Source organism: Ambystoma mexicanum, chromosome 6q (assembly GCF_040938575.1).
Source record: "Ambystoma mexicanum isolate Mex_15411 chromosome 6q, UKY_AmexF1_1, whole genome shotgun sequence".
NCBI lineage: Eukaryota > Metazoa > Chordata > Amphibia > Caudata > Ambystomatidae > Ambystoma > Ambystoma mexicanum.
The window spans coordinates 1,334,392,124-1,334,406,981 of NC_090937.1; the positions used below are offsets into that span (position 1 = coordinate 1,334,392,124).

Below are 14,858 nucleotides of genomic sequence, written 5' to 3' on the forward strand. Positions count from 1 at the left end.
AAGGGCACGAAACAGGAATAGAGAAACCCTTCTCGAGTTACAACGTGATACCCAAGACACCAAGGAAGATCGTCTTACGTGCGTTGTCACTTTTGGAACCCACACATCACAAATAAAGAAGATTATCAGTAAACACTGGCACATAGCACGCCTTAACCTTCCGGAAGAACCAATTCCCCGATTTGCATATAAAAGAACAAAAAACATTAAGGAACATCTAGTACATTCCCAATTTCAACCAATTAAGAATTCCACACGAACATTAAGACCACTGCAGGGCCATCACCCATGTGGCAACTGCGTGGCCTGCCAATTTACGAAGAAAATGAGCAGTTTCCAAATTGGACAACGCAAATGGCTTCTGAGGGACCTCACAAACTGCAAAAGCCAGAATGTGATTTACTGTATCGAATGCCCCTGTGGACTACGATACATAGGTCAAACAACAAGAGCAGTTAGCATTCGGATCTCGGAACACAGATCTAGAATAAGGTGTAAGAATCTCACATCACCTCTAGTTACACACTACATGGAGGCTAACCACACACCAAACAATCTTTTTTGGTGGGTACTCGAGAAAATCAAGGGGAGCCCCGACATTCAACACAGTCTTCTTAGGAAGGAGTCTAGATGGATACATCGATTAAACACTTACCATCATGGGCTCAATGAAATCTTTCAGCCAGTAATATGACCATTGTGACATATGTCCGCTTCCACGTCCCTGCCCACCACTAATTAGCCTCTCCTCACGCGCATTAGCCCTCACCGACAAACTGCGACAAACTAAGTTTCTGTTGCTCCTTGTTGTTGCTATATATTAAACATACGCATGGAGCTATGCATTCCTCCCCCTTTTCCTCCAGGCTCAGTGTAATACTTTATATGAGGCTGACAGCCACACTTTCCTCACACCGAGGCACACTGCAAATCGATACTCTCTCCCAGCATACCTGAGTGACTCGTTCTCTAGTCACCATGACAACGATCGACTACGCGGCCTCTACGCACGCGTGATCGTCCCGGCCCCGGCTTCCCTGAGCAGGCAGCCACAGTCCACACACACCCTCGAATCAGATGAGACGGCTGAGACAAGCCTCCAGCCTCTCCCCTTCCCAGCGGATGCCTGCTAAGACTTACAGCAGCTGAAAAAAGCATTGCAGCGGGTAAGCGTTAAAAGGGTTTCTCTTTCTTTCTCTCCCTCTTTCTGACCTTTTCAACAGGCACGTCTCTTCCTCGCATGCAGCCCTCAACCCTTCATGCCACCGGCTTGCTCCCTACTTAATACTCCTTTTGAAGCCCATACATTTGGCATCTCAACTCATGTAATTGAGCTCTAAACACCCAGACCGGCAGCCGTACTGTGTGTTTTTTGTTAGTTTCGCGTGCACTTGGTATCATTAATACACTTTCGCCTCCGAACACACAGCGCGTACCTTTGGAGTTATCATGGTCCTAGATACTAGCACTATCAGCCACCACGTCAAGTCTCATATATTTTTGTGCATAGGATTTAAACCACTATCCTAATATCCTATGAACAAACGAGTCCTGGTGCTTAGTTGTGTTTTTCTTCTCACACAGGCAACAGCCACCAGCCCAAAGTGAACAACCACATTCCACAATAACGGTGACAGAGGAGAAAATTTACCCATACGGCGCAACCTCTCTACTACTCGGCAAATTAATCCAGGTAGAGCATTTTTCTCTCGCTTTTGCCACATGTAGCTATTTAGCAATTATGTATTAGCACCACACAACCCGGGCGCCAGACCCCTGATTTATAGCTTTTTGCTCCTCTCTTTTCCATCATCTTTATACCTTATGTAGGATATCACCAAGACGAGACTGTGACTTTACCTGAGAGTTCTCACTCTTCACATAGACGCCTGGTCCTGTCGCCTGATTTCCCTCCCTGTGTGGCCCACACCCGAACCTCTGGGATCTCAAACACCGGCAGGTAAGCCGACCACCGGTGCCGAGAGTTTCTAAATATTTTTATTTGTATAGCGCCCTAAGTACTAGGGGCCACTACCTCTCTATATCCACCCTTCTGACTCGATATCCATATACTTCCCACAGGGTCCCCAACTAGGAGCCCTGATGAAGGCGGACCTATCGTAATAGAATAACCGCCGAAACGTGACGAAGACAGAGATTCAAACCATACATACATATCCCTGATCGTTTGGAGCCTACATTCCGGTTCCAACCATCAAATCTCACGTTGGCAAGGATAAAAAAGATATCTTGTATCAAAGGGCAAGGATAAAAAAGATATCTTGTATCAAAGACCCTGCAGCATTAATTGCTTGAAACTAACAATTGCAAAAAGGGACTATCATTGAACAATACCTAGAAATTGGGCCATGATACTCGTTTATTTACTGAACCAATATCACATGTATGTCCTATTTGCACTCTTCTTTATGATTTAATCATTATAATGTAAAGAAATGAATATTAATCCAATGTTTTTTGTGTTTTTTGTTTGTTTTTTATTGTGTCAAAACACTTATGCACATTGTAATCTCTTTCTACAAAAAAACGTTGCTTCCTAAATGTATTATGTGGATGTATTTGTATTTTGTTCTATTTTTTGGTTGAGATTATAACTTTGTTGACTTCCGATTATGTGTTCTGGTTTTCTTTAAATATATGTTTTTGATGTCCTCGGAGGTAGAAAGTGAATGTCTTGCACTTTTTCCTTAATTATATGAGTTACCTTTTATTTTATTTCTCAAACACTGGAAGCACCACCGTAATGTTTGTCCTTTGAAACACACAGCTACTTTATTATTTGGGTGGTTATATAAGAACAGCGGTAGATTCATACTTTAGGATTTCCACAATTTGGAAACCTCTCAGAGATATTAATTCATTATTTGAAACAAAAAGAAAAAAATAAATAATATGAAAATAATTATTAGCAAGGGTACATTTTTCTGTTTAGGTCTTTCAAAAAAGGTATGCTTGCCATTCCTCACCACATTGGTTTTCCTGATTTACACATGCTAAGTACGTCTGTTCAGGCCGTAAGCATGAAGCTCCTGTGTACCATGGCTCAGATTTTGGCTTGTGGTATTGCTTGTTTTGTGAAACACTACAACATATTTGTGATTTCCTAACTGCAAGAGTTGGGGGAATGTAGCAGAGCATTTTTTTTCTCAAAATTCATAGAAGCCATTGCCATACCAAGCCAACCATGTCCACCATATACCTTTTTTTGAATCATTTCCTGCTTTTTCCCCAAACTATGGAATTTTCACCTACCTAGTTGTTGCCTGACCTGCACAAATCACCCCATTCCTAAACTTAGAATTTTGTCTTCTTTTCAGAAATGTATGCCTTTCTGCCCTCCAATTCGACTTTCCTACCCTTTTCTTCCATTCCGTGCACCAATGTCCAATTGGCAAAATTGGCCAAAATTTCCTACCTCTCACAAAACGGTTGATAACCACATCAAAATAATTTTCTTTTGTTACCACTCAACCTGTTCTTGAAACCCAGGAAATTGCGGATTCAGCACAGCAAACCATTTGTTCATAGCTCTTACAAGGAAAAAACCTCAGGCTTCTTTGTACATCATTTTATTGATATTTTTTGAAAAAACCCAAAATGTTCCCCCTTTTTGGCTATTTTCTCTCAGCCCCCTACAGCAACCTAGGATTCCTGGGTGGCATTACAACCCCTACATGTGGGAAACAAGGGGCCAAATTTGGCTGAGATATCTCATGTAAATACAATGCTTTGAATAGCGACATACTGAAATCACCAAAAAGGCACTGGAGGGGGGCAACCAATGGCACTTAAAGGGTTAACATTTTCAGAATCACGGCCTACATGTATCTCCATATGGGAGTGATACAGGCAAAGCATGAAGAAAATAGAACTCTTAACTCAAATCCAGACTGAGCTAAAATTAGTAGAAGAAAAATTGAAAAAGAGCCAAGATTCTGAGGTAGAATCTGAAAATTACATTAAAAAGCTAAAAGAGTAGTTGGCCCTACAACGACAGAATAATTCAGACCAAGAGGCACAATTAGATGCATTGTAAGAGGAGTGTCGGGAAAATGGTGACCTACTGGAAGAGAGTCAATAGAAGTTGAATCAACAATTAACATATAACAGGGGCTGCTCAGGACAAATAACCATGCAGCAAGATCAGGTAAAAAAGTTGGAAGAGGAGAATGGCAAATTCATTATTAAAGAACTCCATTTGCAAGCAGAATTTGATCAAGAACACCAGAAATTAAGGATGACCTGGTTGAACAGTGGGGCACCCTAAATCAGGAGAAAGATGACCTATGTCAGGAAGTAAGACATCTAAAACAGATTTACAGGAAAGAGAGTGGGGCCTCCACAAATTAAATGAACTCATCATAGAATGCAGAAAGTTATTGGAGCAAACCAGATGGGTAGAAGGTGCTCTGGAAGAGAACACCCAGCCTAAAAATGTACAAACTCAGGAGGTGAATCTCCTGCAACAGAAATTGTCTCAGTATTCCCAAACTGTACAGGCAGTACCAAAAGATAATGAGGCCCTCTGTGAGTGGCAAGATGTGCTCCACAGCAGGTGGCTGCTCAAGAGCGGGTCATAAAGGCCAGTAAATCCCTGATAGCGAAGCAAAAGGCTCAGATCTTTGCCTATTATCAAGAAGTAAGGGCTGAGAAGGAGAAACTAACAAGGTCGTAGAAGAGTATTCTAGACTGAATCCAAACTGGAGGGATCCCAAACAAGTAGAGAGGGACAGGGAAACCCCTGATCATAGTATAAAGTGACTCAAACCCATGTAATACTTTGTACACTGCTGACTTCATGTCTATTTGTTCACATGAGCCAGAAACCATGAATCCGTCAGAATTTAATAGGCCTAGCATAATGGAGCTGACAGGTCAGCACCCCCATGAAATTGATGGACGAGCGTCCCTGTATAGATACCAACATATCATGGCTGATGTCTCTGACAAGGAAGCCTCCTATGAGGAGAAAGTCAGGGAATTAGATCTGCAGAAATACTACCTCCAAAGGGACCAGTTGGTTTGATTTGCAGAATAACAGCATGAATGAGGCCCCAAAAGAGCATTCTGAAGACCTCCACCCAATCACAGCAGTGGGGGGATCCTCTGCCAACCCTGGAAGTAGGGAGGAGTCAGAACACTACTCTCCTGTGCACCACGAGGGAGAAGAAACAAGGCCCCACCATTCTGCAAGCCCACTCAAGTTCACAGAATCAGGGAGCGCCTAGAAGATCATGAGGGGTCCTCCAAGAGTAGCGCCTCTGAGTCTGAGGGCGAGTGGACTTGGGTGAAGCGGCAAAAGAAGGCAAATAAACTAAAGAGAGTTCTGGTGAAAGACCCCATTAGGCAGATCAAGGCCATTAGGAATTTCCTAACACCGTACCACAAAAACGCAAAATATTCTGTTTGGGAACATTTGGAACTCAATGTACAAATGATGGAAAATGTTCACCTTAAAGATAGCCAGAACTGCATAGAGTATGCTAAATTGACATTCTCTCCGGACTACTCCAGCTTCTTTGCTGCACTGGAAGACCAAAACCATTTAAGATGGTCCACCTACAGGGAGGCCATCTTGAAACACTTTTCCACCCACAGAAACCCCCAAGAGGCTCGGAAAGCGGCCTCCAATTTACAATGCGGAGAAGATCAGGCCCCACGAAAATTTGTGCAGGAGCTAAAATGCGCCTTTGCACAAATCACCAGGAGTTTAAAACTACCTACTTTCATGCACTTCCAAAATATATCATGACCCATCCGGTGAGGGATTTTCATGATAAACGTACCCTGGACTGGGTAATAGAGCAGGCTACCTGCATCTATGAGGTCCAAAAACCTGCAGAAAATAAAAACCAGGTAAAAAACCCCAAACCATCCAACACCCCCACTGCTACTAAGGTGGCGGAGGCGAAGGTAGCCCCCATTTTAGACCTAGAAATGGGGGTGCCTAAAAAAGATACCTACCCAAAACCAGCAGAATCAGAGGCCAAGAAGGCCTTTTGGCCAATCAGCAACAGCTGGCAGTCAGGCAGGTTATCCCACCAATGGGACCCCTAACTCTCCTGATTACATAAGCTGCAGATATAAGGGCAACCAACCTATCTTGGGGTATGTATGGACTCTCCCAGACCAAGCAGGTACGTTCTGCCCCAGGAAACATCCCTCCAAACTTCCCTCAGGAGGGCAGCAATCCCCCTAATCCTGGGTTCAGTTTCTTTCCCCAGTATCCACAAAACCCCAACCTGCAGGACAACCTTCCTTTCGTTCCCCGCTTTGAGGAGCCCAGACTACCCAATCCAGGAGAGGGGAGGCCAAGGGGGGAGGATTACCAAAATCCCCAGTACCCAAGGTATTCAGGGAGAAGGGATATTTAACCTTCCTGTGAAACCCCTAGGTATGAACAAAGACCCTGTACCAGCCGGAACGGGTGTCCCAACTGGAGCGCCAGGTCCAGAATCTCACACAGGATCTGGGTTGCATGTTGAGAGCTCAGCAGAACCCTCAGATGAACATTGCAGCTCAGAACCCCGCAAACCAAGAGTCTGGCACCCCAGAACAATGCCGCGTAGAGAATCCAGACAACTCACCGGTTCCAGAGGAGGAGGCCTCGGAGGAAGGGGGTGTAAAGCCCTGGCGGAAGCTTCCTTCCTCACCCGTGAAAAGCCCCTGGACACCCCGGAACCGGAATTAAAATCTCCCCCCCTCGAAAATCTGCAACCAAGGTAACGAAAGGTGGGTAGGAGAAATAAAGACATCAAAAAGGCCCATTTTGTGGAGGAAGTTAGTGTCCTCCAGTTTGAAGGTGAAGAATCCTTAGAGGATTCTGGGAAAACAATCTTCTCCTTCAGGGATGGGTAAATTCCTCCCAAAGAAAAATGGGTCCCAAGAGAGCTGAATGAAGACTGGGTGGTGTGGGGACTGATTAAGAGTCACCCATCCCTGGACCCCAGAATTGCCATTCTGAGAAGAAAATAGTAAAGGAGGGATCCTTCCCACAACCTGGTCCTAGTGACTGCCTTCAGTTAAAATGGGGCAGCACAGAACTAGGGGAAAAAAGGGATTCCAAAATCCCATCTATTTCAGGATGTCACATTTTTATTATAGATTACCAGACTCTAGCAAAAGAAAATGTCAAAAACGCCTCTGTGAAGGGGTCCAAAATAAATAAATTGACCACCCAGCTTGCCCAAAATGCCCATTAGCTTTGCCCACTTGAGGAGAGGGAGGGGAGATTCTATGCCCCCATTCAAGTGCAAGGGCAATGTGCAATTTCAGCACTGGTGGATACTGGATCCCAAGCCACTCTTGTGTCAAAAAGTGCATTTGAACAGCTAAATTCAGGAAGGGGGAAGAGACACAAGATCCCTCTCACCCCTCTTCCCGGTCAACTCCAGAACTTCGACGGGAATAAAATTCCTGTCGAGGGGACTGCGGATTTGGAAATAAAAATTGGGTGACATAAGGTAAAACACCTGGTCATAGTCGTTACTCTAGAGGAAACCCCCTGTCTATTAGGGAATGATATCCTCTGAAAGTTGTTTCACCTTATAGACTGTGTGAACAAGGTCCTCTATCTAACCAGCCAATAAAGTTAAAACAGAGTGTCAACGATGTTAGTTTAAATGGCACATGCCACATGGTTGTGTATTGAGTTTCATTTCCAAAACAAACAAACCCCTGATGTTACAGTAATTGCTGTAGGAGAACAAACTGGTTATGGAAACTCCTCTCCATTCCTGAAAATCAACCTTCCTTCCAGTTTTAAGTGGCATTCCACCCTGGAAGGAAATACTTTGAAATTTTATATTGATTCACAATCTGAAAATTCCAATTCTATAGCCGGGCATGCTGAGAAACCAGCTCAAAGCATAGCTGGCCTTCAGAAGAAAGGCAAACAGCTGTTCCTCCCCATTCAGTTAAATGAGGGGAGGGAGTCTGTTCTCGCCAGAGTTGGCTTGAATAGCGAAGAAAGCTTCATCGGAAAACTATTATTCAGGAAACCCGCAAAAGAACAGACCCTGCCCGCTGTTGAGTCAGTGTGTCAGTGGGTATGCGGTATGGAAATTCCCTGTTCCAAACATCTTCTGCTTAGCAGTTGTATGCTCAAAATTCCTATAGGTGACAAAAGCATAGAACATAATTGTTGGATCGTGCAAGGTGTTCCCTCTGCCTTTTACATGGGCTGTCTTATCCTCAACCGACTCAAAATTTGGATCCTAGTAATTGCCAAGCCCGCTTCCATCTATAGGGCAAATCCCAGGGCCTTGGCCATCCTAAAGAAAGCCTTCTAGTCAGTCCCAGTGATACCATAGGCAGTTGAAGTTCAAAAATGGAAAGGAGGTTACAATCCCAGGCCTAGCCTACAGAATTTGCATCCCCAAAGGAGAGCTGACAGAAGAGAAATGGTTCTGTATCAATCAGTTAAAGACTTGTCACCATAGACACACTTTGCAGCTAATTGAGGAGCCAAAAGAATATCAAATAGAGGAGACATCTGGAGAAAGAGAACAAGAAACAAAAGAACCAGAAGGGAACAGGTAGGTTCATATAAAAGTTGTAACCGGTTCTTATTTATTCACTAGATTCATACTGGTTCAGCTGCTTCCTAGGCCAAGGAGGACTTCCCCGGAGACCTGGAAAAGAAAGATTGAAGGAAAACATGTGTGTGTCGCTCCACACCACAAAGAAAGACCAAAGGAAAAGATGACGGTGTCGCTCCATGCTCCCACGAAAGATAACGGGATGATCCTGACATATCGCTCCCTGATAGAAGAAGGACTCCACCTGATGAACCCCACTCTGCCCTACTCTTCCTTGACAAGAAGGCTCAGAAGAGTCAGGGGGGGGGGATTTGTGGGATATATTTCCCAACTCAGCGGAATTCCCCTCCATCTCCAAGCTGCATTTCAGCAGTTACCAGCAGAATGGCTGCGCTGGCTCCTTTGAGCACTATTGCCTCGCATCAAAACTGCGTTTTTCAGCTACAAAATGATGGCTGCAGTGTCTTGCCAAACACCTATTGTGCAAGATGGAACAGGGAGCACACTGAGAAAGGCTGCCAGAGTGTTTCTTACATGCACCAAAGAAAGGAATCGAAAAGCAGAGCTGCTTTGCAGCTAGCTCCATATTTCCCATTGAAAAGGAAATATTTTACATTTAAAATGATGCCGCCCTGAGGCTCTTTTCATCGGTTCAACATCACACTGCTTTTATCAGTGAAACCCTGATATGCCCATCCATATTCAGATGGTGCTACAGCCAAAGAAAGCATTATCACTGAATGACAGGCTGTGTCAGGCAAGATCTGGGGAATCACCAGAAACTTTACACTCAGCTGTATGGAAAAACACTTGACTTTTTGCTATAAAGTGTCAAAATAAGCCCTTCAAAAGAAACCCTAGCTGTAGGTGCACATGTCAATTTCAGTGAACATTTGCCTTGAACATACTGCTGTGTAAAAGAAACTGACTAGGGCTGCAAACAATGTTTGGAATCCAGATGGGAGAGAAAACCAAATTTGAAGGGGACATCCCAGCAGAAATCACCACGTGTCAAAATGTGTTTTGCAAAAGAGAAAAATGCCTGTTTTAAAAGTACAATGTGATTAAGGCCCTGTCCTTCCCTAGAAAGGTATTGGAGGTATGGGTAAAATCTAGATAATGTTTTATTTTAACAGACTTGCTCCTTATTGAGAACAAAATAAAAATAAAATAAATAATTAAAAGCATCGGCTGTACTTGGGAACCAGCCAACAGGTTCCTGCTCAGCTTACATGGACATTTGTGTGCTGGCAACATGAGTAGCCTCACCCCAAAAGAAGCCACAAAGGGATTTCTGGGACACATACATGTTAATGTCTGCACTTGGAAACTTTGAATGGCCAAGAGGAAGAATATCACACCCCCATCAGACTTCTGTCTGGGCTTCAGCTTGAGACAATAGATGCTGGGACACCTATGTGTTGCTTTGGAAGTGACACTTACGATTCACTAAATCTCGGGGCACTCCATGGCACCCTGGCCTAAACTGACATTTGGTGGTAGCCTGGAAAAAAATGGTCCCAGTTGAAGGACAAAGGCCAGCTCAATTTACTCCAAAGACTATTTAATGAATAAACTTTAAAGACTGTTAATTCTATAACCGGACAATGCAGTAATGTAACATGTTTACAGTTTAAAGGTAATTTGCATGGCTTTGAAACAAGATATCATGGCTGTCCATAGCCAGAAGAATGTGAATCTTGGGAAAAGTGCATATGGTGGAACATTAGAAATTAATGGTAATGTGCCCTATGCTTAAAATTGTGTGATTTTGGGTGAAGCGGTTCCCACTAAAAAATGCAAAAAACTATTAGAAGGGCAAAATAATGTTGTACAGACCTGGGAGTAGGAACACCATGCTCTGTATGAAATATGCAATTTGCCCATGTAATTTGCAAAAGTGCCACAAATGTATGAATGTGTGATTTATGTTGAGATTGATTTTAGGCAAAAAATGACTGTGGGATAGCTTTTCACCTCATAAAACATAACCCTATAAACTGAGTCCCCTCCTGGAGCATGCAACCAACATAGGCTGACCTATCTGGTTCTTCAGGGTAGGTCTAGCTTAGTCCTGCCCAACAATAAATCCTGTGAGTCATCCGCCTAATAAAAAGGGGAAGCTCACAGAGACAGGGACACTCTCTCTTCTGATTTTTTCAGCACCTGTGTATCCCGATATTCCACTGTCACTCTGCAACCTTCTAGATTCTACTGCTAGGCCAAAGAATAGCTGACTTTATCCAGATAAGACCATTGATCCAGAAACCCCACTGAAAATCCCAAAAACCAGGGGGAAAAGCTGTGGTACCCTTTGGGAGTATTCTGTGACCAGACCGGTTTTTCCCACTACCTGCATGCCAGCTGTACCATTGCTATCCAGTGACCAGACAGGTCCAGCTATTTGCTGTAAGGAGAGTCCGCCATGCTGTGACTAGAGCTTTGAGTCCAGAACCTGGTTGACTGTCCCAAATCCCAAACTCAAGTGCAGATTGTGAGTATTTCCCCATCCCTAGCAACACATAGCCTACCCCATCTTCATACTTTGTCTTTGTTCCACTCTCTAAGTAATCCTATTCATACCCTGTTAACTTGTTTTAAAAATGTCTGAATTCTCTTTGCATCCTGTCCTTGATCTCTAAGCGTTAGCGCCAGTCTTCTATTTATTTGTTTCTTGCATAGAACCTTAGTCACAATTTAAATGAATTCCCACATAGAGCTGAACACAGGGGGAAAAGGTTAAGTTGCAAATTAAGCTTGGACCGTACCGTGTCTTTCTTTATCAATTTAGTCTTGATAATCTAGTCTAAGCAAAACTTGTCCTTTCTTTACTACCCGATTTTCGCTGTTAACCGCATTTATTTTGCCAAAACCGAATCCCTTTCCATACTGAAAATCTCATCCAGTTATTCAACTAGTCACTCTTTCACTTCTGTTTTATCCCTGTGATGTGCATCTACCAATCAGCCTAAAAACCACAATCCCATTCTGTCTATTTCACCCGTTTTCTTTTTTTTTAAACCGTATTGACATTTAAAATTGCAAAAAAAGTGTAAAATACAACTTTTCAATGCTCGACCTGGTGTCCTTACTTTCAGGTTGCTTTCTGAACAGTATGCCCTTTGTTGATACCTTGCTGTGTAGTTGTTAGTGATTTACATCCCTGATACTGTGATGAATCATATTTACCTCATTTATTGAACTGCACTATGATTTAAATATTATCAATTCTGAGTGTCATTTTATGCAATTGCAACGGATTTTAATTGTAGTGCTATCTACCCAAACTGTAAAATTGTTCCTATTCAGTTGTGCTTTGGATATGTTCTTGTAGAAGGTCAACCAAGTGTATTTCATTAGTTAACATTTTTATTATCACCCCTTTGGTGATTGCTGCCCAATATTCAAACTGTGTGATTTTCTTTGAATTTAAAATAAATACATTTTGCATTCCCACCAACCGGCCTGGTTCATGGTCCATTGTGACCCGAGGTATTTGTAAAAGGGGGTGTGATACGGGTTGGGTGCCAGCTCAATTCGAATTTGTTGAAAATAAAGAAAAAGTATTCTAATTAAGCACTACATCTCAGGCTAAGGGCAAGAGTCCTGGTCCAGTGTGCCGCCCTATTGGAATCCTTTTCATTCAGTATATTCTGAATCCGAGGAGTCTGTTTCACTATTGGAAGATTTCCTGTAGTGGGCATCCCTCGATTTTGCACCTTCTTGCAAGCAGAAATCTCCTTGCTTATCTCGGTCCAAACCGGTGAGGGAACGATTTGCTTGCCTGTCTGAGGGGCGCCCACTTCCCAATCTCTGTTTTCTCGATGGTATTGGGCTTACCACACCGATGTCATGATTTGCCATTTCATCCTGGTGTATCACCAATTTGGTTTCGGGGCCTTGACCTAGTATCAGTGTCAATTTGGTCATATCTTTAGTGGTCAGTGCAGCCTGCACCGAACTTTCCATCTGCTCCATACACATGGGTCTTTTGTGGGGTCAATGACTTATCCTCATACACAAGTCACCCAGTACTAGGGGGGCCATCAAGTCCCTCCTGGGGGATTGTTCATTCCAGCTCTCACCAGATGGGGACACCTCCCCAGAACTTGGGGATTGGGCAAACACTGTTTCTATGCATTTTAGGGAGACCGGGTCATTTTGATTTTCACTTACCCCCTTTACAGTCTGTGGGATGTATCGACCCACTCTGCTATACTATGTGGCCTCACTCTGCTATCTATGGTATGAGAAACAGTAAAATGGCGGCGAAACACTTGTGCGCACCAAAACCTCCAAAACCGCGTTTTTCAACACACAAAAAGATGGCTGCACAACCTTCCACCCATGGTGCATGTATGGTGAAAAAGAGCACACACTGCAGAAAAAGTGCCAGTGGGCTCCATGACAAGTAAACATAGAATGCAGAGGGAGAAGCAGTGCTTTGTAAGTAAAACTCCAAAATTTGCCTGTAAATGACATTTACTTGGCTGCTGAAACTTCCAAATGCCTATACATAATACTTTCCAAAGCTCAAAATCTTGCTTGGTGCTAAAATTAATTTAATCTAATGAAGCACTGTGAATTTACAAGGTCCTGAAATGTTAAGAGCAAAACATTTTCTCAGCAAAACTGGATTGCCTGTGAATGACAATTCCTGTCAAAAATCTGTGTGCAGCCACAATGGGCTACCTGTGAGTGACAGCCCCTGTTAAATGGGCTCTCCTGATTAAACTTTAAAGTTGTCTAAAACTAAAGATCTGCCGGATTAACAAATATAAAAGGACTGTTGCTGAAAGTAACACGGATCTCAGTTGTGTTGATCCCACAGGTTTAAATCTAAGAATGTAATTTATCAATGTCATCTAATGCAACAAGTTTGTTCTGTGCTGGATTTCAAGTCAAGTCAAGAGATTAAGAAATAACTTATGCTGGCTGGGCCTGCAAGAAGTTGAAAAACAGGTTTCATTCGAAGGGGGGGGGGCATTCCTCTCAGCAGATGCTCACTGACACATGATAATTGTGGGGTAGGCCAGACTTTTGTCTGCTCCCAAGGTCTGAACAATGGCAGATTCTCCAGGCCAGGAAATGGACCTGTGGAAAGGTCATAAACTAGGCTTGCAGAAGGAAATCCCAAAGGTGGGGGCTGCTCCTTGCCTCCAGAGACAGACAAAGGATGACCATTTGCTGCAAAGAATATGTAATGAACATTTTTTTAAAGACTTATAACTCACTATCAGAAGTGGTGAAAAATATTAAAAGGGCAGATTTGTTAATCTAATTTTGAGCCCTACATTACAAAACGTGGTACAACTGTGTACCATATTCTGAACAGGAATGGCGGTATATGTGGTTTTATGGGAACTGTATTTATGCTAGAATTGTTAAACTTTGCACACACATGCCTATGGTAAATGCACATATTTGTGGAAATTTGGAGAAATTTTGGAAAATGTTTTCATGGCAAAATGGTCAGAATGCTGCAGAAAGGTGAAACAAGATCTCACAGCTGTGGGATTTCGATGAATAGATACTCCATAAAATGTTTAATCCTTGTATGTGATTTTCATGAAGGTTGCAAATGAACAAACATGTATTTAGCAGAAAATTTGATTTTGATCTCACAGCTGTGGGATTTCAATGAACAGATACTCTATAAAATGTGTAATCCTTGTGTGTGATTTTCATAGAGATTGCAAATGTACAAATATGTATTTAGGACAAAATTCCATTATGATACTAGTGTTTAGGGGAGGTTTCTAAGGATTGTAAAAACCAAACCATGAACTTGACATCATCTGTCTTTGATCCAATAATTTGAATGCAAGGCAGAGATGAGGCTCTGATCCAATCCCAGTTCACAGGGGCCAGTTTAGTTAAGCCGGCCTATACACCCATTTATTTTATGTCATTTTGACATGATAAATAGGGGCGGCTGATAATACAAACACACTCTCTCGTCTGATTCCAGCAAAGCACTCTGATCCAGCATTCAACATCCTGCCTTTAACATCCTTCCAGATGCCAATCACCAGGCCAAGCAGTAGCTGAACCATTTTCAGCTAGGCCTCACTCCTCCCTTGATCCTCAACTAATCCTTACAACCCAGTGGAGTGCTGTGGTGTGGGTAAGCATCCTGAAACTATCTGGCTTGCTACCTTAATGCTTGCCTGAGGAACTCTCTATTCCGCTGATCTGAAATATCCAGAACAAAAAGGGCAGATCCCGCGCAGTTCCGGCGACCGGCCTAACTGATCCTGTCCTGTGCCTGATGTGCTCTCCTTCCCTGATAGACCG

At 43.1% G+C, this 14,858-nt stretch overlaps 1 long non-coding RNA gene across 1 annotated transcript; it reads left to right on the forward strand.

Annotated features, from left to right (window-relative positions):
* Positions 1 to 1,584: 1,584 nt before the first annotated feature.
* LOC138515614 (uncharacterized) lies at positions 1,585 to 2,255 on the forward strand. Its single transcript, XR_011282107.1, has 3 exons — positions 1,585 to 1,693; positions 1,831 to 1,960; positions 2,083 to 2,255. It is a non-coding gene; the product is annotated as an uncharacterized lncRNA (long non-coding RNA).
* Positions 2,256 to 14,858: the final 12,603 nt, after the last annotated feature.